This window comes from Mustela putorius, unplaced genomic scaffold, assembly GCF_011764305.1.
Source record: "Mustela putorius furo isolate JIRA1106 unplaced genomic scaffold, ASM1176430v1.1 tig00000813_pilon_pilon_pilon, whole genome shotgun sequence".
Taxonomy (NCBI): domain Eukaryota; kingdom Metazoa; phylum Chordata; class Mammalia; order Carnivora; family Mustelidae; genus Mustela; species Mustela putorius.
The window spans coordinates 5,203,581-5,226,250 of NW_025421485.1; the positions used below are offsets into that span (position 1 = coordinate 5,203,581).

General features: G+C 54.4%; 1 protein-coding gene across 4 annotated transcripts in view; it reads right to left on the minus strand.

Moving 5' to 3' along the window:
* The window catches only part of HPCAL1 (hippocalcin like 1), a 110,249-nt gene extending 89,101 nt beyond the window's left edge, over window positions 1-21,148 (minus strand). For all 4 annotated transcript variants that reach the window (XM_004745795.3, XM_004745794.3, XM_004745793.3 and 1 more), the window contains exon 1: window positions 20,838-21,148. The gene's annotated coding sequence lies outside the window, so the exon portion shown is untranslated. The remainder of the gene's footprint in view (window positions 1-20,837) is intronic.
* Window positions 21,149-22,670: the final 1,522 nt, after the last annotated feature.

The following is a 22,670-nucleotide window of genomic DNA, read 5'->3' on the forward strand; positions in this document are numbered from 1 at the left end:
GACAGAGGGGCCGCAGGGCTACATGGAGGCTCCCAGGGGGACTCTGCTTCTCTGCCTTTCCCAGCTTCGAACAGACGCCCACATCTCTTGGCTGGTGGGCCCGTCCTCCTCCGCCAAGCCAGCCGCAGCGCTGGCCGGCATCTCCCAGCCCGTTCTCAGTCACATCGCGGCAGACCGACTGCAGCTGCGGGAGGCCCCTCTCTCTCGCGGTCGTGGATCCACCTGGAGAGTCTGGGACACGGTCCCTGAGCCAAGATCCCCCGTGTTAATTGCACTGCGAAGCCCTTTGCCATGTAAGGTTGACCTGGCTACCTTACTAGGATCAGGGATGTGGACCCCCGTCCAGGGAGGTGGGGGGAGTGCGGGAGGCCACCATCCTGTGTGCCATGTGACTGTGAAGGAGATGGATTCCACAAAGCTGGAGCAGTGGTTTCTAACTTGTGTGTTCAGAGACCCCCGCAACGGCTCAAAGGCATTCTGAGGCTCACCCCTATTTTCCCCAATGCCGACGAGGTGGGCTGGGGCCAGGAAGCTGCATTTTAATCATCTTCCTCAACAACCTCCACACCCCAAGGGGCCTGAATATCTAGGGTACAGAATATTCATGTGGGCGAGTTGACCAGATCTTGGACAAAATCTGACTGAGCACCTGCTCCAAGCGAGGCACTGTCCGCCAGAGTGGGACACACTGGACCTCCAGGCACATCGTCACTTCTGAGCTGTAAACCCTCGAAGAAGTCGCTTAACCTCTCTGGGCCCGAGCGTGCCCACTGTGCAGTGGGATCCTTGTCACCACCGGCCTGCTGGGGGACACACCTGGGCCCACACGCAGCCAGGTGCCACCCCCTCCGTGCCTCACAGGGCCAGGATTCTAGAAGCACACACACAGCTTGGACAGAAACGGCCTCAGCTTACGTCCTTTTCCGCTTACTACACTTACAGGCCGCTGCAAACGCAGCTTCTGATACATCAGCCAGGAAATGAAAAGTTACGGGTTGAGTGTGAACCATAAATTACCCACTTGCGAGTACATATATAGTAAGTTATCAGCGCAAACGCCGGCTGCAAAGAATGGCACCCGGAGAATTCGGTCCCATACAACTGGGCTCTGAATAACACCATCCTCTGGCAGAACAAGCCAAGGCTCTTGTTCTGAGTGGCTGAAGGTAAGAGTACTCACGCCCACAGATGACCAGCAAATTCGTTCCTGTTCCGTCTTTAAAGTACACTAATCAACTAACACAAACACAGCGCTCTAATACAAACGAGCCCAGAGAATCCTCACGCCAGCCTTACCAGGCCCGGACAGTTAACGCGGTGGACAATGAGGCTCGGAGTGACTTGCGCGGGGCTCACAGGGCCAAGAAACAGAGCCACGGGAGATCTGGAGAAGCAACGGGCATGGTCCCTCCGGCAGCAGGCCCACCGCCGCCGCCCAGGGAGCCGCTTTATACATTCTGGGGTTCTAGAACCAACAGCCACGAAATGCACATTTTGAGATTCTAACACAATCTAGAACACTTGCAAGGATTTCTCCAACTCTCAGCCACGGCTCAAGTCACAGAGTAATGGGAAGGCAAGGCTGGACTCTGGGTAGACTCATGAGACAGGAGTCCTTGCGCACGCTGCATCGGGGCTGGGGTCCCGGGGAAGAGGAGCCCCAGGGCGCGCCCCACACAGGCTCCTCTCCTTGGGGACGCCGCAGCAGAGAGACTCTGGGCTGTGTCCCTCTAAGATGTGGGGTCCACAGGTCAAAGCAGGGAGCAGCCCCACGTACTCTGGCCACCCGGACACAAAGCTCGCTCTAGCTGGGTGAGGGAGGGACAGCAAAGACCGCGAGCTGGAGGCCAGAAGGACACGCTGATGTGTTTGCGGGGTGGCGACGGTCCAGCCCAGCTGGAACGCGGGGTGGATCCGGGGGAGGACATGGTGGCCCGCGGCCCAGGCTGAGAGCCCGGAGCATCTGTTAGCAAGCACCGGCCAACTTCAAAGCGCACGGGAGGGGGAAAGGGGAGCAGCATTCTCTAAAAGACAGAATATGTGTCAAGTGACAGTGCCCCAATTCTCCCCAAAGGGAGAAACGCCCCATCTCATGTATTTGTCAGCACTGCCGCTGAGACGGGAGAATCCCTCACGCAGGACACCCCGGACTTCAGGCCAGCCCTGCGCACTCTCCCCTCGAGTCACAGAAAGCCGGTGGAGCCTCACACACCGGTGAGGGTACCGAGGCTGGGAGCGGAGGCGAAGGCAGGCCCCAGGTCGGCTCACTCCTGGCCCAGGGGTCCAGCCAACACGACCGGACCCCAACCCTCACACCCCCAAAGAGTGGCCTGCCGAGGTTTTGGAGGTCAAGGATAAGAGTGTCAAAGGTCAAGGTGTCCAAAGCAGGACCAACCACACAGGGTTCCCACCACCCACTTTAAGAGTCTGAGGATGAGAAGATGACACACCAGCCTCCTTCAACACACACTCACAGCAACCTCCCACACCCACCGCGACTCCTGCACAGCATCTGCTCGTGGCCCCGTGGCCAGTGGCCCCGTGAGGCAGGGACACCCCCTGTGCTTACTCTGAGAAGCAACTCCAAGAAAACGTGGCAAAGTTCATTAAACTCTACACCCCCCAGGCCAGACTGGGAGAGCGCGCCTGTCCTCCGGCGCAAACCGCTGCCTTCTGTTATTATTCCACCCCTATGTGCTCATTGGGCACCAGCGGGCGGGCACGCCAAGACGGAGCGTGGCCACAGCAGCGAGGGGACACGGGGCAGCCTACGGCCCACCTGCAGCCCTCCGTCTCACGGGCCTCCTCCTCAGCGGACTGATCAGGCAGGCGCTCCGTCTGGGGTATGAATGGACTGCTGTGTGGAGGGCGACAACAGCAGGGCAACAACCTCGTCGCTACAGAGTTTCAGGATCCCCAACTGCGGCAGCATCTCCCAACCATCGCCAGCCCCCTCCAGGGAGCGGAAAGAGGCCCGTGAGGTCTCATCCACAAGGCCCTGGACCGCAGCCCCGCGGAGGCACTAATTAGCACCTGGCAGATGCTTCCGGGCCCTCCTCCCGCTAAGAGAGCAGAGGGTTCATATGCACCAGCTGTGGGATTTTGACATCCTAAAAGCATGTACGTGTTAGGAAGCTTCTTTGCAGGGACACCCCAAAGAGACATCATGGCGGCTCTGGGCCCAGCGTTAGGAACCAAGAGGCCGGGTCAGCTGGAGTCTGGAGGAGGAGGGGACCAGCTCTGAGCAGGCTTCTGCAGAAGCAGGTGCAGGGAAAGGCTCGAAGCGTGGGTCCCCAGGGCCTCTGTGGGACACAGCGCCATCTCTGCCCAGCACTCAGGAGCCCATGGCCATCCTGGCACGGCTATCTTAGGGCCCTGAGACCTTGGGCAAGTCGCGCTCTGAATCCCAACATCTGTTAAGTCCCTCTCCTGTAAAATAACTATGGCCCCAGAGGCTGGGGCTCCGGAGCAAAATGAAATGAAGCCTGGAGAGCCTTGTCTGTGAACTGAAAGCCCTGAGAAGGTGTGATGATGGCAGCAGGTGGGTGCCATCCGAACAACACCCCCCACCCCCCCACCCCCCGCCGACACTCCCCACCCCCACCCGGAATGGAGCGACAGGGCAGGTAAGGTCCCTGCTAGCCGGGAGCCAAGATGACAAAGAACAGCACCTTCACCAAAGGGCAGGGCAGACAGACAAAGCGGGACCAGGGGCAGCTCCTTCACCTGCCCTGGGCACTCTTAATTCTGGCTTCCCCAAAAGGTCATGACACAGGTGGCCTGGCTGGACTGGGACCTCCCTCCAGAGAGTTCCACCCCTGCCCCCAGAGACGCAGTCACCCCAAGAGCCAGATCCCCCCACCCCAAGAATTCCCCAGGAACCGACCACTCATGACAGAGAGCCGTTGTCATGGCAACCAAAGTCTTAACAACTTTGGCATTTCCACAACCTTTGATTGATCCAGTTCCCAAAATTTACATTACAATGAAACAGTATTTGCATTTAATTTATTTTAATTGGCTTTTACATAACTAAACCTCTGGGCTTGGCCCTGTTAATAACAACAAGAGCGAGGGAGTTTTTCCTAGGCGGACCGAAGAAAGCTAATAATTTAGCGTTTTCATGTTTGGAAAAATTCTTCGCTGACTTTCAAGTAGGTTTTTGCTTCAGTCTCCATTTTTTTCCTGAGAAGACAGTAGGGCCTTCCCCAGGTTGGAGTTCATCCTTTAGACAATCCTGGCATCACACTGAGAGGGAAATCGGATTCGAATGCTTTCTGTGTCTGTTCGAGGCCTGTGGACAATGGAAGCACAGGTGAGTTCCAAGAGGAGCTCCAAGAGGTATCTTCCTCCCCAGGACACCTCCCTCCAGCCAGAGAGCAGGCACTGGGGGTGACTGTGTGTCGAATGAATGAATGAATGAGGGCTAATTCTCAAGGCCCGTGATCAAGGGCCATTCGGGATGGTGCTGGTTACTCGAGATTTTACTGTTTTCATCCTGAGCGAGGTGTGGTTCGAGTCCGGAGACAGGGGTGCCTTTCTAGGGGGAAGTATAAGGGGGAAGCTGTGAGGGGCTCACCCGGGAGCCTTCATCTGGAGCTGCCCCAGTCCTATCCCGCCAATGTCACTGAACATCCACCTCCGTGGCAAGGGGAGTAACAGCCCCAGCGCGCGGCCTAACAGGGAACACATTTGGTCTCCACTCCCCAGGGGACTCTGCGTGCTGGGAAGAAAGACTTACTTTTTCATGCCACTCCCTCTAAAAGATGCTCTGATAATGACAGTAAAATACAGGGCGCAGGGTGCAGGCAGGTGAAAAGGCATAGCTTCTTGAAGCTTCCTGAAGGACGTGTGGGGGGCTCACCAGGTTGTGGGGGGAGGCATCCTCTCCTCAAAGGATGAGAGTCAAGGTGAGTGTTCTCTTTCCCCATAACCCAAGAACCAAGGACCCAGATGGGGAATGCCCTGCTTGCTGAACACGTCACTGATCTGAGCCCAGCCTGACTGTCTGTATTTGAACAAGTGTTTTTAATCGGACCAGTAAGTTTCCCTGCTGCCTGACATACACTCAGCCAGTGACCCCCTCCTGGCAGACTCAGAAAGATGGAGAAGATCCAAGAGTCCCAGAGGACAGGTGAGCAGATACAAATTCCCATTTCTTCTGTGAGTCTCGGACAACACGGTTCTCGGGGCCTCTGCTGCGGGCTGCCACCTTGCAGGAGGGAAATGGGGACCCCAAGTGGGAGAAGAAAAAGGGCAGGAGACTCCGAATTTGGATTCCGGGGAGAGGAGCGGGCATCAAGCCCCAGCAAGGCAGACCTGCCAAGGTAGACCACCATGGGTCAGGGGCTACAGGACGTGAATATAAAAAGATTAATGATGACAATGATGGGAACAGTCTTTCCACAAATACAGCACTTTACAGTTTACAAGAGTTCTAACGGCGATTTCTTACAACAATCCAGGGAGGGAGGGTTTTATCATTCCCACATCAGATGAAGAAAGGGATTCCTGGGGCTGTGTTCCAGCAGACCCAAGGGACCTGCCTGGGGAAGCAACAGTGGGCGCTGTTTACACCCTGGGAAGGGGAGCAAGATAGGGACTGAGTCCACACAGGTGCCTTTTCTCCTTTGGAAAAGAACAGTCTCTTCACTGTCCCTTAGAACAGAAGTCAGTCCAGCGTCAAGAAGAGACATCTTTAGCGTCACTCCCCACCCCGGGTGGCTCGGTCCATTAAGCACCCAACTCTTGATTTCAGCTCAGGTCTGGATCTCAGGGTTGTGAGTTCAAGCCCCAGATTGGGATCCATGGTGGGCGCAGAGCCTACTTTAAAAAACAAAACAAAACAAGAAGAGACAGCTCTAGTCTGGGGTCCCCCTCTGCAGCTTGATGAGGCAGGAAGTCTCCTCGGGGGGCCCGGGACCCTGGGGGCCTAAGGGTGGTTTTCTCATTCAGATTGACAGCATCCTCTGTGGCCATGACCGCTGGTCTAAGCACGAGGTGCGCAGAGGCTGGAGTCTGCCGCTTCCTCAATGTCCCCGACACCCAGTGTGGCCACCAGCTCTGCCCCGTGCCTACCGGCAGCCTCTGTAGGCTATGACAAGCCCACTCGAGGTCCCCGCCAGTCAACAAGCTTGTGCAAAACAGGCCACCCAGTGGTGAGGTGGCACAGGTCCTTGCTTACTACAAACGTGCAGCAGGCAGGACAAAGAGGACATGCCTTCTCTGCGGAAGGAAGCATTCGGCAGGAGAGAGAGAGAGAGGGAGAGGAAGGCAGCGAGGCCCGCCACGAGCCTGCAGCCGCTGCTGCTGTGGGAGGCTGGCTGTGGCTCCGCGGCTGCTGGTGGGAGCTGCTGCCCATCGGCCCAGGGCCCCTCCTTGGCTTCACGCTGGACCCCTCCTGGCTTCACGCTGTGTCCTTATGGGTCACAACCACAACACCAGCCTGGCAAGGGCAGGGCCCCCAATATCGTGCTCACTGTTGGTCCCCAGGGCCCAGAGCCCAGCCCGGCGTACAAGACAAAAGAGTAGAACTAATTTGCCGAACTGTAGAGTAATCAGAACTGTAGAGTAATCATCGTTGGCGCTAAAGAGAGCATCCCTAGCTTTATTAAAAGATTTTGTTCTGGTTGATGTTTCCAGTAGGTGTTCCCTTGTTTTTTGTTTTTTGTTTTTTTAGTGTTTCTGGCAGGAAAGGCAGGGGCACACAGCATTAACAATTAGACAAACAGAAAGGAGGGCAAAATCATGTCAGAAATCACTGTCGAAGTCCACAAAACGTATGACCCTTCACATAATTTCAGAAAGAGAAGTCAGGCTTGCTCCTTTTCCAGGACAACTGGGAAACCACAGGGACACGCCCAGTCTCCATGGTAACCTACCTGTTTCCAGTGATTTGGAGGGCTTCCTTCCTGCCTCCATGTGGAATCCTACAATAAACTGAGGACCCAGCTTTCAAAAATAATAATTTCTGAACACTGTAGCCAGACTAATTTTTTTTTTAAAAATATGGGTTCCTTATGGTTAAGATCCTGACATAGTCTACCCGATGTGTACGGAATTTTGCTGACAACTATTTTCTAGCTCAGGATCAGAAATATGGACCTCAGACCATAGAGTTGTGATTTTTTTTTTTTTTTTTTAATTTCAAATCCAGGGAACTAAACTATAGGCAGACTCTGAGCTAGGAGCAGAGGCAACATCTGGTATTTCACATTATATGGCCAGCCACCAGGATCTCTCCCTCATTCACCCTGAAATGTATCCCTCATGTTGGCCAAGTCCTCTGATGACTGGCCTCAACTTCACAACCTCCCACTGCTGACTCAGTATCCTGGACTCAGGCAGATGAACCTCTGAAAAAAAAAAAAAAAGCAGCCTAAGAAGCGTCTGGAACAATGCCACCAAAAGTCAGGCAAGGCCCTAACAAAGGCTGCGGGGGTCCTGCTCCCCAGCCAGTAAGGAAAGACGGTCAACCCAATATCAACCCAATACCAACCCAAGTCAACACAAGGTCCGAGGCCCAAGCAGCACAGGGAGCGGGGAAGACTCACCTCCAACTGGAAGAGGATGAAGACCAGCGGCTCTGCTCTCGGGCGGGCATGAAGCCAGGGAGGTCAAGGATGGGGAACAGAAAAAGTTATTTTCAAAAAGGGAGCTGAACAGCAGCCTAACCGACAAACAGCAAGGAGATCATCCCTTGAGCCGAGACCAGCCACGGGCGGGGTGAGGACGCCGACCACCTCATTCAAACACTCTGGACAGACCCCGTGGGAGCCACAAAGGCTCTTCCAGATCAAGAAACAGAGGGAACCCCCAAATTCGAGCAAGTAAAAAAGAAGCAGCATATTCTCGACCTTAAACAAACTCTACCCGTTGCCATATTGAAATGGTGAATTTCTAAGAAGGCTCACAACATTCTTCTTCATACCCAGTTAATAAAGTTACTCCGCATCGAACTTAGATGAGATTAGCAAATTCTAATGATGCATCACGATAAATTTCCATTAATTCAAATCATCACAACTATGGAATTCCTGGGTTCCAGACAGTCTGACTATAAAAAGAAAGTTTGCTAAGCAAATAACAGGGTAAACAAGGTTATCAGAGGAATGTGTCCTTGGGGTTCCTTTTAAAACCTTTTTTTCCTTCTAGTTGCAAGAGTAATACACAGCTATTGGTGAAAATTCAGAGTGTAGAGGAATACGAAAAGGCCGGGAAGAGAAACCACTCATGATCCCATCAGCCTCAACCACTGCTGAAGGTTCGGGGTATGCCCTTCTCCTGTTTTCTCTTTTTTTTTTTTCCCCTCATAAACATAACTGGAATGAAACTGTCCCTATAGTTCTATACCTTGCTCCCCAGCCCTGTATATATTGAAATGCCTAAATTGCTTGTTTTTAACCCCTTTAGCAAAAACCTAGCAGCCTATAGCCATAAATGTGCTCATTTCAAAGAATTATTTTTTGAGATTTTATTTATTTGTTTGTTTATGTATGGGGTTGGGGAGAGCACAGGGAGAAGGGCGGAGAGAGAGAAGAGACTCCTGAACAGACTCTGGCCTGAACACAGAGCCCAACACGGAACTCGATCTCATGACCCTGACTGACCTGAGCCAAAACCGACAGTTGGCTGTTTAGCCCACTGAGCCGCCCAGGTGCCCCTCAAAGAATTCTCAGTAATTAAATTAGCTCAATTAATTCAGGAGTTTGTGTTAACGTACGCTTTTGTCCAAGAATAACACAATTCCTTGTCTTCTATAATACTCCCTAATTCTCCCTGAGTCATGGTTAATCAAAACAGAAAGCTGAGTCTACCAGTTTGGTGATATCAGCAGTGAGGGCCTCCCAGCAAGAAGAGAGTTGCACCATTACAAAAAGGAGGGCTCTATCTTCTGCACTGGTTTTCCCTGGGTGTGTCCTCTTAAAGGGATAGTCAAGAGCTCCTGAATCAGGCACCAGATCTAGGGCCTGAGAACTTGGCGGCTCCACTGCCAGGCTTCTGTGCTCCCGCCAACGTTGCTCACCACCTTTGTACCATAAGCCCATCCTCTTCGTTCATATACAGCACCGTCCTGGGACAGGAAGTTATAGGAACGTGCTGAATGACGGAGGGGTAGATGAAACATATAGAGGTCACCTCCCCAAGTTCAGTATCCTCTGACCCTTCCCCTTCCTTCTCATCTGTGCGCCACAGGCTTGTCCCTCTACAGGACCAGCTTCTTCTGAATCAAGGTGCCAGCCCATGAAATAGCACTTACTAAGGTGTCTGTGCTTTCTAGAACGTTCTTTTTTTTTGCAGTCAGTTGAGCTAGGAAAATTCTCTCCATGCTTATGTTGGGTGTGCCCCATAACTCAAGTTTACATTTTTTTTTAAGATTTTATTTTTAAGTGGCGCCTGAGTGGCTCAGTTGGTTAAGCGTCTACCTTCAGCTCAGGCCATGATCTCTAGGTCTTGAGATCGAGCCCAGCACTGGGCTCCCTGCTCAGTGGGGAGTCTTCTTCTCCCTCTCCCACTGCCCCCTGCTCGTACTATCTTTCTCCCCCTCAAGTGAATAAAGTCTTTATAGAAAAAAGGATTTTATTTTTACGTAATCTCCACACCCAACGTGGGGCTCGAAGTCACAACCCACAACCCTGAGATCAAGAGTTGCATGTTCCGTGGACTGAGCCAGCCAGGTGCCCCCCAAATTTACATTTTTGAACATTTTTCCTGAACTGTAGAGCTGATAGAGAATGCAGAGACTACCTAGTCCCAAGCTCCATTCGACAAACCAAAAAACTGCGATCTAGAGAGGAAAAACCACTCATGCCAAGTTAAAGCCAGACATCGACAATCAGATGGGGCTCGCTCCGCCAGCCCAGAAAACCCTGATGGCTTCTACACCGCGGTGCTGCAATTTTAGCGAATGGGAAAAACACTTGCCATCAGTGATGAGCACAGAAAATAGTGCTGCCCTGCCGATCACACATCCAGCCTGCAAAGCAGGCCCTTTTGGCAAAGGCGTTGAGGTTAAATACTTCAACTCCCCCACCATCCTCCCACTGAGGGAAGGGAGCCGTGGTTTAGGCACACAACCGGGCATCCACCGTGTTCCAGGTTCTGTGCCAGGAATGGGGGGCCAGGGAGGAGAAATCCACAAGGTCCTACATGCAAAGAGGCCCACTGCCCTAGGAGAGGCAGACAAGCACAGTGCACAACCAGGGAGGTGAGGTTCCAACCAGCACTGGTGAAGAGGGCCAGCAAAGGGCCTACACAATACAACAGGGGCCAAATTTATCCTCCCTGGAAGGGCCACGTGGAGCTGAACAGACTAGGAACCACTGGGTCTCTCCTGGGCCTGCAGGCGGGTGATTTCTCAGTCAAGGAGACTTAACTGGAATTGGCTCATGTGACGTTGGAGGCTTAAGAGTCCCACAACCTCCCAACTGCAAGCTAGAAACCCAGGAAAGCTGGTGTTATTCAGTCCAACTCCAAAGGCCCGAGAATCAAAGGAGCTGATGGTCTAAGTGTCAGTCCGAGTCCAAATGCCGGAGAACCAGGAGCTCCGATCTCCAAGGACAAGGGAAGACGGACACTCCAGCTCAAGCAAAGTGAATTCCATCTTCCCCCTCATTTTTGTTGTATTCAGGCCCTCAGGGGATTGAATGATGCCTGCACACACTGTGGAAGGGGGTCTCCCTTATTCAATCTACCAATTCAAATGCTTATCTCTTTTTTTTTTTTTTTTTTTTTTTAATCAGAGAGAGAGGGGGAGAGCAAGCGAGCACAGGCAGACAGAGTGGCGGCAGAGGAAGAGGGAGAAGCAGGCTCCCTGCTGGGATGCTGGGATCATGACCTGAGCTGAAGGCAGAGGCTTTAACCCACTGAGCCACCCAGGCGTGCCACAAATGCTTATCTCTACCAGAAACATCCTCACAGACATACCCAGAAATACAGTTTTAACAGTTATCTGGGCATCCGTTAGCCAAGTCAAATTGACACATAAAATTAACCATCACAGGTGGGATTTTTCCAAGAATATTCCAGATCAATGAGTCTTGTGAAGCCTTTGTTAGAGTAACATTCCATCACCCACCCATTTGGGTTCTCTAACTCGTACTAACTCTCCTCATGACCCTCCTAACAGTAGGTGTCCCCACACAACCTGTCGACAAAGAACAGCTCACTCAACAGAAATGGGCTCTATGAAGCAGTGACCCAAACATGAGGAAGGAATGTGGAGACTGGATGGGGTGTTGATGGCGGTGGTGAAGGTGATGATGACGACAGCGATGATGACAGTGATGGTGGTAACGGTGACAGTGATGATTATGATAAGGAGGATGATTATGATAAGGAGGATGATGATGGTTATGGCAATGACGATGGTGGTGATAGTGATGGTGATGACGGTGGTGATGGTAATGGTGGTAATGATGGTAGTGATGAAGAGGAGGAAGGTGATGGTAATGATAGTGATGGTGGTGATGGCAGCGATGAGGAGGAAGAGAATGAGGATGGTGATGGTGGTAATGATGGTGACGATGGTGATGGCGGTGATGATGATGGTGATGGTGGTGTTAATGGTGATGACAGTGATGAGGAGGAAGAAGAGAATGATGATGGTGATGATGGTGATGATGGTGATGGTGGTGATGACGATGGGATGATGATGGTGAGGAGGAGGGAAGGAGGAGGAAGGTGATGGTGATGATGGTGATGAGAAGAAAGAGAATGATGATGGTGATGATGGTAGTGATGGTGAGAAGGAAGAGGACAGTGATGGTGGTGGAGAGGGGGATGGTGGGGATGAGGAAGGTGCCGGTGACGGAGGTGATGACGGTGAGGAGGAGGGGAGGAGGATGGTGATGACAGTGATGACGGGGATAGTGATGGTGAGACTGATAACATGGTATGCTGGGAAGCCAGCATGTGGCCCGGAACAAAGCACAGGGGAAGGGGAAATGAGCCACAGTGAGATCTTCACACTGCTTGGGGGGCCCTGGCCGAGAGGACCTGGAATTCCTCACCTGTGCTACAAACCCCCTCCCCCTACTTCCTCCAACGACAGCAAAAATCACTCCCAAATGCATGAGCTTTCTCCTCACAGCCAGCTCTGAAAACAATCAGCCAGGCCATTTGTTTTGAGGGCAGATAATAGCGTTTCACCAAGAACATAAGCTAATAAAAGCGGCAATTCTTTATCCCACCTTCAGAGATAAAGAGGAGGGACAAACACACCCCAGAGTGTGTTACAAGAATAAGAATAGGCCCTAAGGGCCAAAGGTGCAGCACGAAGGAAAGCCGAGCCTCAACACCTGTCCCAGGCCTCTTCCTACCTTCCCGTACTTACAAGAAAGACACCCAAAGAAGGCAAAGCAGCCAACAGATTTCGTCTCCCACCCTTGGAAGCGGAGCCAGACTGTCCAGGCTGCGTCACCAAGCATGGGATTGGCACTGCATGACTGAGGATTTTTAATAAAGGCTTATTCCTGCGACTGCCGCCCCACGCTTTGGAGAGGGCTGAGAGAGAGCGAGCGAGAGAGCGAGCCACCAGTCCTGCCCACCCACAGCCCTGCCTTGGGCCCACGGTTGGGGCACAGGCTTTTCTAGACATCCTACACTCACTCTGGCAGGAGTGACTCCCCAGCCCCACATGTAAATACGGAAAATCATACGATGTTGGAAATGATTTGTTTTTAAACCCAGATGATTGATTTTGAGAGGTTCTCGCTTCCCTCCAAAAATGGATTGCAGCACGGCAAAGGGAAAGGATGGGAGTGACAGGGAAGGGTGGGGAGCTGTCGTCAATTCTATTTTCTGGAAACGTCTGTTAAATGCACAGGAAGGAAGCAGGGACTTGAGCATTTTGCTGCTGGAGGGGGAATAAACGTGCTGTGATCCAGACACACAGCCACAGAGAATCGAAACGCTGCCGGTGTTCCCAAGAGTCTCCAAGCACACTAGCACGCTCGCAAGCCAACCCAAAAAATGGTTCCAACCACTCTTGGAGGCAGGGGATCAAGAGATCAGGGCCTCCCTGGGTCTGAGGAACAACCTACCTAGATCTGCAGAATGACCTCGCCCAGATCGCTTTGGGCAGCCCCCCAAGTACACCACGGCTGTGTCAGAGACCCCCAGAAAACCTTCTGAGAAGACATGAGCCAGGCAATCCAAGATGGCAGCTCCCTGACCTCCAAATCATGGCCCGCACCAGCTCCCTGCCGGAGGCCTTCACACACACGCACAGGCTCTCCCAACAACTGCTTTGCTCCTACAGCCTGGGTCAAAAGGTGCCTAATAAACCGAATATGAGAAGAAAACCTTCGTGGCAGAGGAGGAACGCCTTCCGGGAACGTTAAATAGCAATAATGGCCGCCACAGACATGTACGTGACCAGTTGATGACTCCTCCACAACAACTCTACATCCACGTCCATGTGCAGTCTAACGTGGACCCAGAATCCCTTCATGAACAGGCTCAGAAAGTGTCACCCAGAAGAGGAACAGAGCCTGACTCAAACCCAGGCCTGCCAGACCCCAACATCCGCCATCTTCCGAAAGACATAAGACACTCTTGCTGTCTACCGAGAAAGTTCTCTGCCTCAGTGGGAGAGAGACACCATTTGTGCTTTCTGTTTAGTTTTGTTTGTTACCCCTACTGGAGGGCTTTCTTTTGTTTTTAGTATATGTGCTGCCGAAGCGAGCACTTTCTTTTGTTTTTGTTTTTGTTTTTTTTTTGTAATTTTGTTAGTTAACAGTGAAGAGAGACCATTGGGGACCCAGTGGCCTACACACCCCGACCCAGATCTACCTGTCTGTACATTTCTGTGACTCAATTTGCAATCTGCAAAATGGGTCTTCTCTTCTGCTTTTCCTTGAAGAACAAAAATAACCCAAGAAGGGAAGTTCTTCTGAAACGCACAACCCAGGCAAGTGCCCTCCCCTCCCAGGGCCCCTGTCTGTCTACCTCCCGGGAGACCTCCCTGCGCCCACGCACGCTTACATCACTGCTACCCCATCAGCTGTGAGCCAAGTACTGGGGCAAATGGAGAAGCGCCATGTACCACTCATGCCCTACAAGGAACTTCCATGGCTTGGAGACCCTGACGAGAAACTGAACATCACTCTGGAAAAAGCCCCAGAAGGGCAGATCCTGGCTACCAAACAGGGGTGGGAGAGAACTTGACCTGGCTTCATTCTTGGTTCTTCTCCTTGCCCAAGGTTTTGGGTGAGTTGGTGTGCTCCAGGTATCCTAGATTTTCTCATTTAAAAAATGGGTTTAGAGTGCCTGGGTGGCTCAGTGGGTTAAGCCTCTGCCTTTGGCTCAGGTCATGATCTCAGGGTCCTGGGATGGAGGCCTGCATCGGGCTCTCTGCTCAGCAGGAAGCCTGCTTCCCCCTCTCTGCCTGCCTCTCTGCCTACTTGTGATCTCTGTCTGTCAAATAAATAAATAAAATCTTTTAAATATATACATACATATATAAATAATGGGTTGACCCGTTCTGCCTCACTCTGTACTTTAAATCTGAACCCCCCTGCTGGATACTCGGGAGCCCACAAAAGAAATGGGGGGGAGCAACTTCACCTGAGCGCAGAGCAGACAACAGGCCCTGGGAGCAGTCCAGGGGCCCAGCGCTGCGCTAGGGGAGGGATAGGGGCCAGAAGGACCAAGTCAGGGCATCACAGAGCTGGCCGGCCCACCTGCGGGCGAGCACCCAGCCCCTTTGATCTGCCTGAGGGAGCAACCAATTCTCAATGGAAAACTCCAGGAAAGCCTCAAGGAGAAAGCCCTGCAGCCAAATCTATAACGGAGAGGGAGGAAGAAAAGGCAGATGTAGAGACAGAAAGCCCATTGGCGGTTGCCTGGGGATGGGGGCGGGGACAGAGAGTGACAGAAAACGGGCAGGAGGGAGCTTTCTGGGGTGATGCAAAGGTTCTAAAACTGGATTGTGGTGACGGCTGCATAATTCTGTAAATTTACTGAAAAGTACTGGATTGTACATTTGAAATGGGTACACTTCACGGTATATAAACTGTATCTCAATAAAGCTGTTAGTTAAAAATATTTTTTTTTCCCCAAGGATGAGCAGGAGTTTAGCCAATAAAGAAGTCTGGGTGGGAGAGAAGAAAGGCAGGTGCTGTGGCAACCCCGCCAGGCTCACCCTCCTGGTCCCACCTCCCCCCAGACACCTGCACCCCTTCCAGCACAGCTGGGAGCCAGCACCCCCCTACCCCCCTCCCACCCCCCAGCCCAGGGGGAAGTGCTTCCTTGGAGCTCTTGTCAAGGTCTGAGGGCTCCTCAGGCCCGCTCCCCAACCCGAAGCCCAAGCTAGGCTCTGGCAGGGAGGAAGCCTGGGTCTGGGTTTCAAAGTCTCGGCTTGAAGCAAGGCACCCAGCAGGTGTCTTACAGAGCAAGAGCATGAACTGGGGGGGGAGGAAGGGGACTGGGGGGGGGGGCGGGGACCACAGTGTCGAGTGAGATGAGAAAATCTGTTTCCCACAGTGATCTGATGACAGCAATGACCTAGGTGGAAGCAGGGCCCCAGGATAAGGGATGAGAAAGCTCAGCCCTGTAGGGACAGGAGTCGTGGGGTCAGAGAGGAGGGCTCGGGCCTCAGAGGACTGACCATCTCAGGATTCCTGGACGAAAAAAAGGGGAAAGAGCCCAGAAACACTCCTGAGATTTCTAGCTGTAATGAACGAGTAGGCAAGAGGCAATCACCACAACAGGCAGAGGGACTGGGTTGGAGGAAAGTTCTGGGCTCTGCTTTGATGTGGAGCAGCACGGAGCGTGTACCACAGGGCTGGGTCTGAGCGTGGGAAGAGCTCAGGTCGGCTCACCTGCCGGCGCACAGACGTGAGCCCAGGTGAGAGGAGAGCTCATAGAACGCTGCCGAAGGGACCCCTCCGTGGCCGAAAGAGGCACAGAGCAAAGGAAGCTTCCAGCTGGAAGGAAGCATCAGGGTCCTGAGGCAATCGAGGGAGACTCCCACGGGAACCGCACACCCCGCAAAGCCTTCTTCCTGTCTGCAGATCACAGCAGCCTTACCCGGGGATACAAACTTAACTAGCCTGAGTGCTTCTTAGCCAAGGGTCACCGACCCATCCCTTGCTCCTCAGAAACTTCTCGTCGAGTGAGGCAGGTGGGACTGATGCCAGCACCCCGACCCGTCTCCTGGCTTCCTGCCAACCTGAGGGGCACCTCAAGAGCTCAAAGCAACAGATATCTGGAAAACACGGCTGCTGGATTAGCAGGGGAGGGCAGGGTGCACTTGGCTTATGAAGGTAAATGAAGGGGCGCCCAGGCGGCTCAGTCAGTGAAGCATCTGCCTTCAGCTCAGGGGTCATGATCTCAGGGTCCTGAGATCGAGCCCCGAAGCGGGCTCCCTGCTTCAGCGGGGGCATCTGTATCTTCCTCTCTCTCTGCTCCCCGCCCCTGCTCATGCGCTCCCTTCTCACTCACTTGCTCTCACTCTCAAATAAATAAATAAAATCTTTAAAAAAAAAAAAAAAAAAAGGTAGATTTTTTTTTTTTTAAGATTTTATTTATTTATTTGACAGAGAGAAATCACAAGTAGATGGAGAGGCAGGCAGAGAGAGAGAGAGGGAAGCAGGCTCTCCGCTGAGCAGAGAGCCCGATGCGGGACTCGATCCCAGGACTCTGAGATCATGACCTGAGCCGAAGGCAGCGGCTTAACCCACTGAGCCACCCAGGCGCCCCAAAAAAACAGGTAGATTTAAAGAGCCCCAAGAAGACATCTTTGCCCACCTGATGCCAGCAGGGGAGGACTGCGCCAGGAAGAGCCTGGGATCTCTCCGTAAGTGTCTTTAGTTAGTCATGCCTCATAAATGCAGAGATATGAAGCTTTGCCTCTGAAATTCAATTATACTTGAAAGGACATGGCCGAGGCAGGGCTCTCTTAAAGGATTTACTGTGCTTTCCTGATGATAAAAAAAAAATAATTCTTTAGACTTGCACCTTGCTCATCAGTGCCTAAGAAACGTTCACCTGTTGAACCATACTGATTACCGGAAGTTACATTAAAACCCGTGCCACTAGACTCCCAACCTTTTTTTGGGGGGGTGGGGGGTGGAAAGTGATTTGAAAGAAACATTTCCCCACTCCCCCTCATGGGGCAAGAGTTACCGGGACAGCCCCTAAGCCTGTTCTGCTCTCTCCATATACCACTACCTGCCATCCCCTGATTAGGAACTCGATCCAAAGGGAAGAGGACAGGAGCCACGTGAGATGCACAGCCTTACGTGTGGGCGGGGAAAACACCCGAGAAATCCAATGAGACTGCAGGAGAATGGTGAATCCCAAGGTAGACAGAGCACAATTAAGGTTGGTAAGCGCCCTCCTTCCACAAACACAATGACATCCGGGACTGACACACTAGCAAAACACACCTAATCCCCCATTGATCCCAGGCTGGCCGAATAACAAATTCGAAAGACTGTCCCCTCACAAACAAGCTTGGTTTAGGGCTTGCTGGCACACTCAGTTCTAACACAAACCTGATCCTGATATAGATGAAATGTCAGCTGCCGAACAGCTTACCCCGTAGTGCCAAATAACTGTGGGGCTCCTTAATAGTATCCCGGATTAACACCAGTCCCCAAGTGACCTAGGCGCTTTGTCACTTGCAAGTGGTCATACAAGGTCCCAGGATAAGTTGGGACAGGGGGAAGGACCACAGGCGTAAAGGGGAGACAGACTGCCTGATACACAAACGTTCAATAGGGTATTCTATGGGAAAAAGCAAGTCTTTTTTTTTTTTAATATTTTATTTATTTATTTGACAGAAAGAGAGAGAGATCACAAGTAGGCAGAGAGGCAGGCGGGGGGGGGGGGGGAGCAGGCTCCCTGCTGAGCAGAGAGCCCCATGCGGGGCTCGATCCCAGGACCCTGAGATCATGACCTGAGCCGAAGGCAGAGGGTTAACCCACTGAGCCACCCGGGCGCCCCAGGAAAAAGCAAGTCTTACAAGTAAGTGTGCACATGGAGCCAAATAAGGCAGTGGATCAAGCCCCTCAGCCCCCTGGACCCCCTCCCCAAAAGACAGCACTACTGCTTTACCAGGATGAAACTCCAGAGCAGCTCCAGGTAGAGACTGAGCTCAGGAAGGAGGAGGCCCCCATGGGGACTGTGCACTAAGGCAAGGCCACTCCTTGTCCCTCAACAGCTTGTATTTCTAATTCTGCACAGCCCAGTGGCCAGAAAGAGGCATTAAGATAAAATTCTGAAGGCATTAGTCTGAGCTCCTTTCTATCTCTTAGAGTTTCCCTCTAGAGGGCTTATTGGAAATGAACGGATCACCAGCTCAGGTTTGGGCAAATCTCTGTTCTTCTGGGGGTCTGACCTGTTGTTTCTCCACAAGTCTGCGCTTCCAGGCATCTGATGGCCAATGCCAGGTGTCCCAAATTATTATCACACGTTGACATCTATTTTTCACCTTGCGGAAAGCATCCAAGTAGGACCCGAAGGGAGCAGGCAAGGCTAAAAGTCAGCACATCTGAAGGCAGGCAGGCGGGAGGCAGAGCCCCCGGGCCTTCCCTCCAGCACATTATCCAACAAAACCTCAAGAGCTCAGTAATTAGAGGCACTCTCAAAAGTGAAACAGAAATAGATCTAGGGCCGAAGGACTGGTTTGCTTGAGACAAAGGGCTGGTTTTAAGCAGGAAAATACAAAACAACAACCCCAACAACAAACAGCCCAGCTTTTGGTCTGTCTTCTGAGCTAAGAAAGCCAGCCCGATTTTTTTTTCCTCCATTATTACTCAATCTGATTATGGGGAAGACAGTAGGATTCAGATGAAAAGCCCTTTTCTCCTCTAGGTTATAAAATCATTTTCTGCAACAGAAAAAAAGCAGGTTGCATTCTAACTGTGCCCCTCACACCCAATCAGATGAACACTTGGCTCCTCCAGGTCCTCCGGCCTGCCGTCACCGCCGAGACCTCAGCTTTTGGGGCCGGCAGAAGACAGACCAAGCAAGAGCTTTCTGCTCCTGTGTCATAAAATCCTGCAAAGGATTCCAGCTTTCCTGAGCACACCCACGGGGGGCAGGTGACCCCGGGAGACACATCCCATCCCTAGGCACAGCCCCGCTGCTCAGCCCCACGCCCCCCCCCCATGCCCTTTCCAGGCCCATGTTCCATTTTGAGAAAACCATGCACCATGCCCTCCGCAACTCCCTTCTCAAAAGCTTATTTGTTTTTCCGACTGGGAAGGGTCCTGAGAGAAAAAAAGAAACCACAGCGATGGAGGGAAGGAATCACCAGCTCTGGCAGAAGGGCAGCAGGCCAGCCCGGCCACCTGGCCCTGCTGGGTCTAGCAAGTGCGATGCTGCAGTCGGCAGGACTCTCCCTGAGAGCAAATCGTGGTTCCAGGGTGTGCGCGTTCACTGCAGTTCAGTGTTACGTAGTAGTAGGCTTCGAACTAAATATTTTAAAAATTAAGGTGTAGGACTAGGAGGAAGGATCCCCCGGAACCCCTGGGCTCCTGCCTAAGGCTGATCAACAGAACCACCCTTGGGTGGAAGGGGGTAGGGTAGGAGGGTCCGACGCCGAGGCCCCAGGCAGGACTTGCGGTCCTGGCAAACACCCTCCTCTAGGAGGACTCGGTATCGGCCGGGAGTCAAGGGGATGGCGTTCAGCTTGACCAGGCCCGGCCAGGATGCCCTGGGAGCCCGAGGTCCGTCTCTGCGGGGAGCGCCACTTTCACGCCCTGATTCTGTGAGCCGCAAGCCCCGGGGACTAGGCACTTGTTGAACAAAAAGGCTCCCGACTCATTCAGCAGCCGCCGCAGTTGGCCAGGAGAGGGACCCCCAGCTCGGGCGCCGGAGCCTTCCCTGCTGCACGCCCGAGGCGGCGGCGCCAGGGAGGTGCGGCGAGCAGGCAGCGCAGCCGTCAGCCTAAACTTTCTCGAATCTCGGTGCTTCGCAGTTAAGTTAGGGGCGTGATGGGTGGGGGTGGGGGATGCAACAGCCCCACCCGCGATAAAGAATAAAAAAAGGGTTAAAAAAAAAAAAAAGAGAGAGAGCACTAATTGATACTAATTCAATTAACTCAGCACCTACTATGTGCCAAGCACTGGACCAAGAGCCATCTTTGGTGCGTTCTCCTCTGAAATGTCACGGCAGACCCCAAGGGAGGAACTGTCCCCGTTTGCTAGAGAAGCAAACCTCTACCGGAGAAGGTGGCGTGTCTGGCCCAGGTCGCAGTGCGAGTCACGGCGAGGCCGGGGCTCCTGACTCGGGAGCACGGCTCTGTCCGTCGCCCCTCGGCCTAGTGGGGAGGGAGCAGATGGCCGCCGAGCCGGTCCCCTCCCCTGGCCGGAGCGCACCTGCCACCCACGTGGGCCGCACGGACCGGCCCCCCAGGGGACTAGCCCACGCTGCCCCAGAGGCCCGCGCTAGCTCCTTCGGATGCCAGCTGTCCCCGGGGCCCCTGGAGCTCCGCACTGCGCCGGCCGGCGGGGGACAGAGGGCTCCGCACGCAGGGATGGACTGCCCACGCCCACCCCGCTGCCCGCGCCCCACGCGCAGCCGCTCACACCGGCCACCCGCCCCGCACCCGTCCCCACCAGCAACTGCGCCCGGACACACAATTCCACAAACGCAACCCAAAATGTGCACACCCACTGTACACACGGATCCCCACGAGGACACGCCGTTCCAGGGATACACCACCGTCCGCGGTCACCCACAACTCCACGACGCAAACACAGGCACCCCCAACACACACGCTCGCGGACACACACACACACACACACACGCAGAGAGCCCGGTCGCAGCTCACGCCGGTGCACACGCCCGCACTGCCCGCAGCCGGTAGCCCCCCGCTGCCCTACCTGCTCCCGCGCAGGACGCGGTCCGCCGGCTTCCCGAGCCCAAGTTCGGCGCAGCTGGTGCTGGGGCGGGCGCGGGCCGCTGCCCGGGACGAGCGCGCCGAGGCCGGGAGGGTGGCTAGGAGCGCGGGCCTCCGTGCGCCCGCAGCCTCCGCGCCGGCCCTGCGCTCATCTCCTCCCAGAAAAACAAAAGGAAGCCGGCAGCGAGGGAGGGAGCGAGGTGGAGACGCCCGCCCGTCCGCCGGTCCGCCCGTCCGCCGCCTGCAGTCGCCGCGGCCCGCCCGCCAGCGCCGGGAAGGAAGGGACTTGGAGGCGGGACCCGGAGGCGGAGGCCGGGGGCGGGGCGTGCGGCCGGGGCTGGCGCTCAAGTTTCCTGCGGACCCGCCCCCGCCCGGCCACGCCCCCAGACTTGGCCCCGCCCACCAAGCCCGCTCGGGTCGCGCCCCTGTCCCTAGCCACGCCTCTTGCTGGGTGCCGGGCCTCGGAGCCGTCCCGGCCCGGTCCGTCCCTGCGCTTTAGCGCGCTCTCCGCCCAGCCTAGGCCCTGACCCGGCCCCAGGCCTGGTGGATTTCGGGGCAGGAGCGGAGCTGAGCACCGGTTCCGCTTCCCTAACCCTTGGCCTCCGGCCTGCGGGTGTGGGAGAGGCGGGGAGGCGGCACCGGGAGGGACGAGCTCGGCGCCCACTCCCCCGCCTCCCCGGTCCTCTGCAGGAAGTGTGGCCCAGAAAGGGAAGAGGCCGGATTCGGCCCAGGCCGCCTCCCGGCGCCCTCTGGCACCCTCGCCGCCAGGCCCCTGAGCTGTTACCACCAGCCTTCCCGCGCCTCTTTCTGGGAAGGAGCTGAGGACCCGGAGAGGGGACACCTGAGTTCCAGTTCTGGTCGCCTTTGTCGGTTCTGGGTGATTTGGGCGAGTCCCCGAGACTCCGGAGGGCTTGGTTTCCCCGTCTCTAAAATGGACGGGAGGAGGAGCAGGCTTCTTCTGGTCCTTCCCTCCCCGACATGCTGTGGGTCTTCCGCCTCTGCTGGGGAAGGGGTTTGGTGGACATCTGGGTCCCAGGGACAGGCGGCCTGGGAGTCAGGGAGAGAGACAGACCTGTGTTTCCTGCGGACTTCCTCTGTCCCCCTTCTAAGGCACCTGCACAGAGGGAAGGAATAAGGGACTGTGCTTCCCAGAGCCTCTCACCCCAGTAGCTCCGGAAAATCTGGGCCCTGGGAAAAGCAAACACATACCCACACCCACCACTACCACCACCGCCCACCCCAAACATCCCCAAAGAAAGGTAACCACAGAAACAGCCCTGAATGTGGAGCTGGGCGTTAGTGTTAGGCTGAGACAGACTGTCTTTCTGGCGTCTCCAGGGGAAAACTCAAATCCTCCTGCAAAGCCTCCTCCACAAAAACACCGGGAGTGAACTCCCACTCCACGGGAGGCTGCAGAGAGGAATGTTGGTGGGCGGCTGGGTGGGAAGAGAGGGGCCAGCAGGCCAGGTGGTCTGAGAGCCCAGACCCCTCTCTCAGCAAGCAAATGGCAAAACCAGCCCTACAGGGAGTTAGTCTCCTAGGCAGCCCCGCTGTGGGGATTAAATACAATAATGACAGTGAGAGTCAGCCGTCTGGGGCTGTGGTGAGGTCACACGGAATGGCTCTGGTACCCAGGGGCAGCATCTCTCCTCCGCAGACCAGGGGCCAGGGGCACTGAGCAGCCTTCCTCTGTCTGTCGGCACAGAGGGTAGGGCTGTAGGTGAGAACCACCACGCCCCCCCCACCAAGTCAAGCCCAGGCCTGTCAGCAGGGTGACCACAGATACTGGGTTCAGTGGCGTAGGTCATATTCTGCT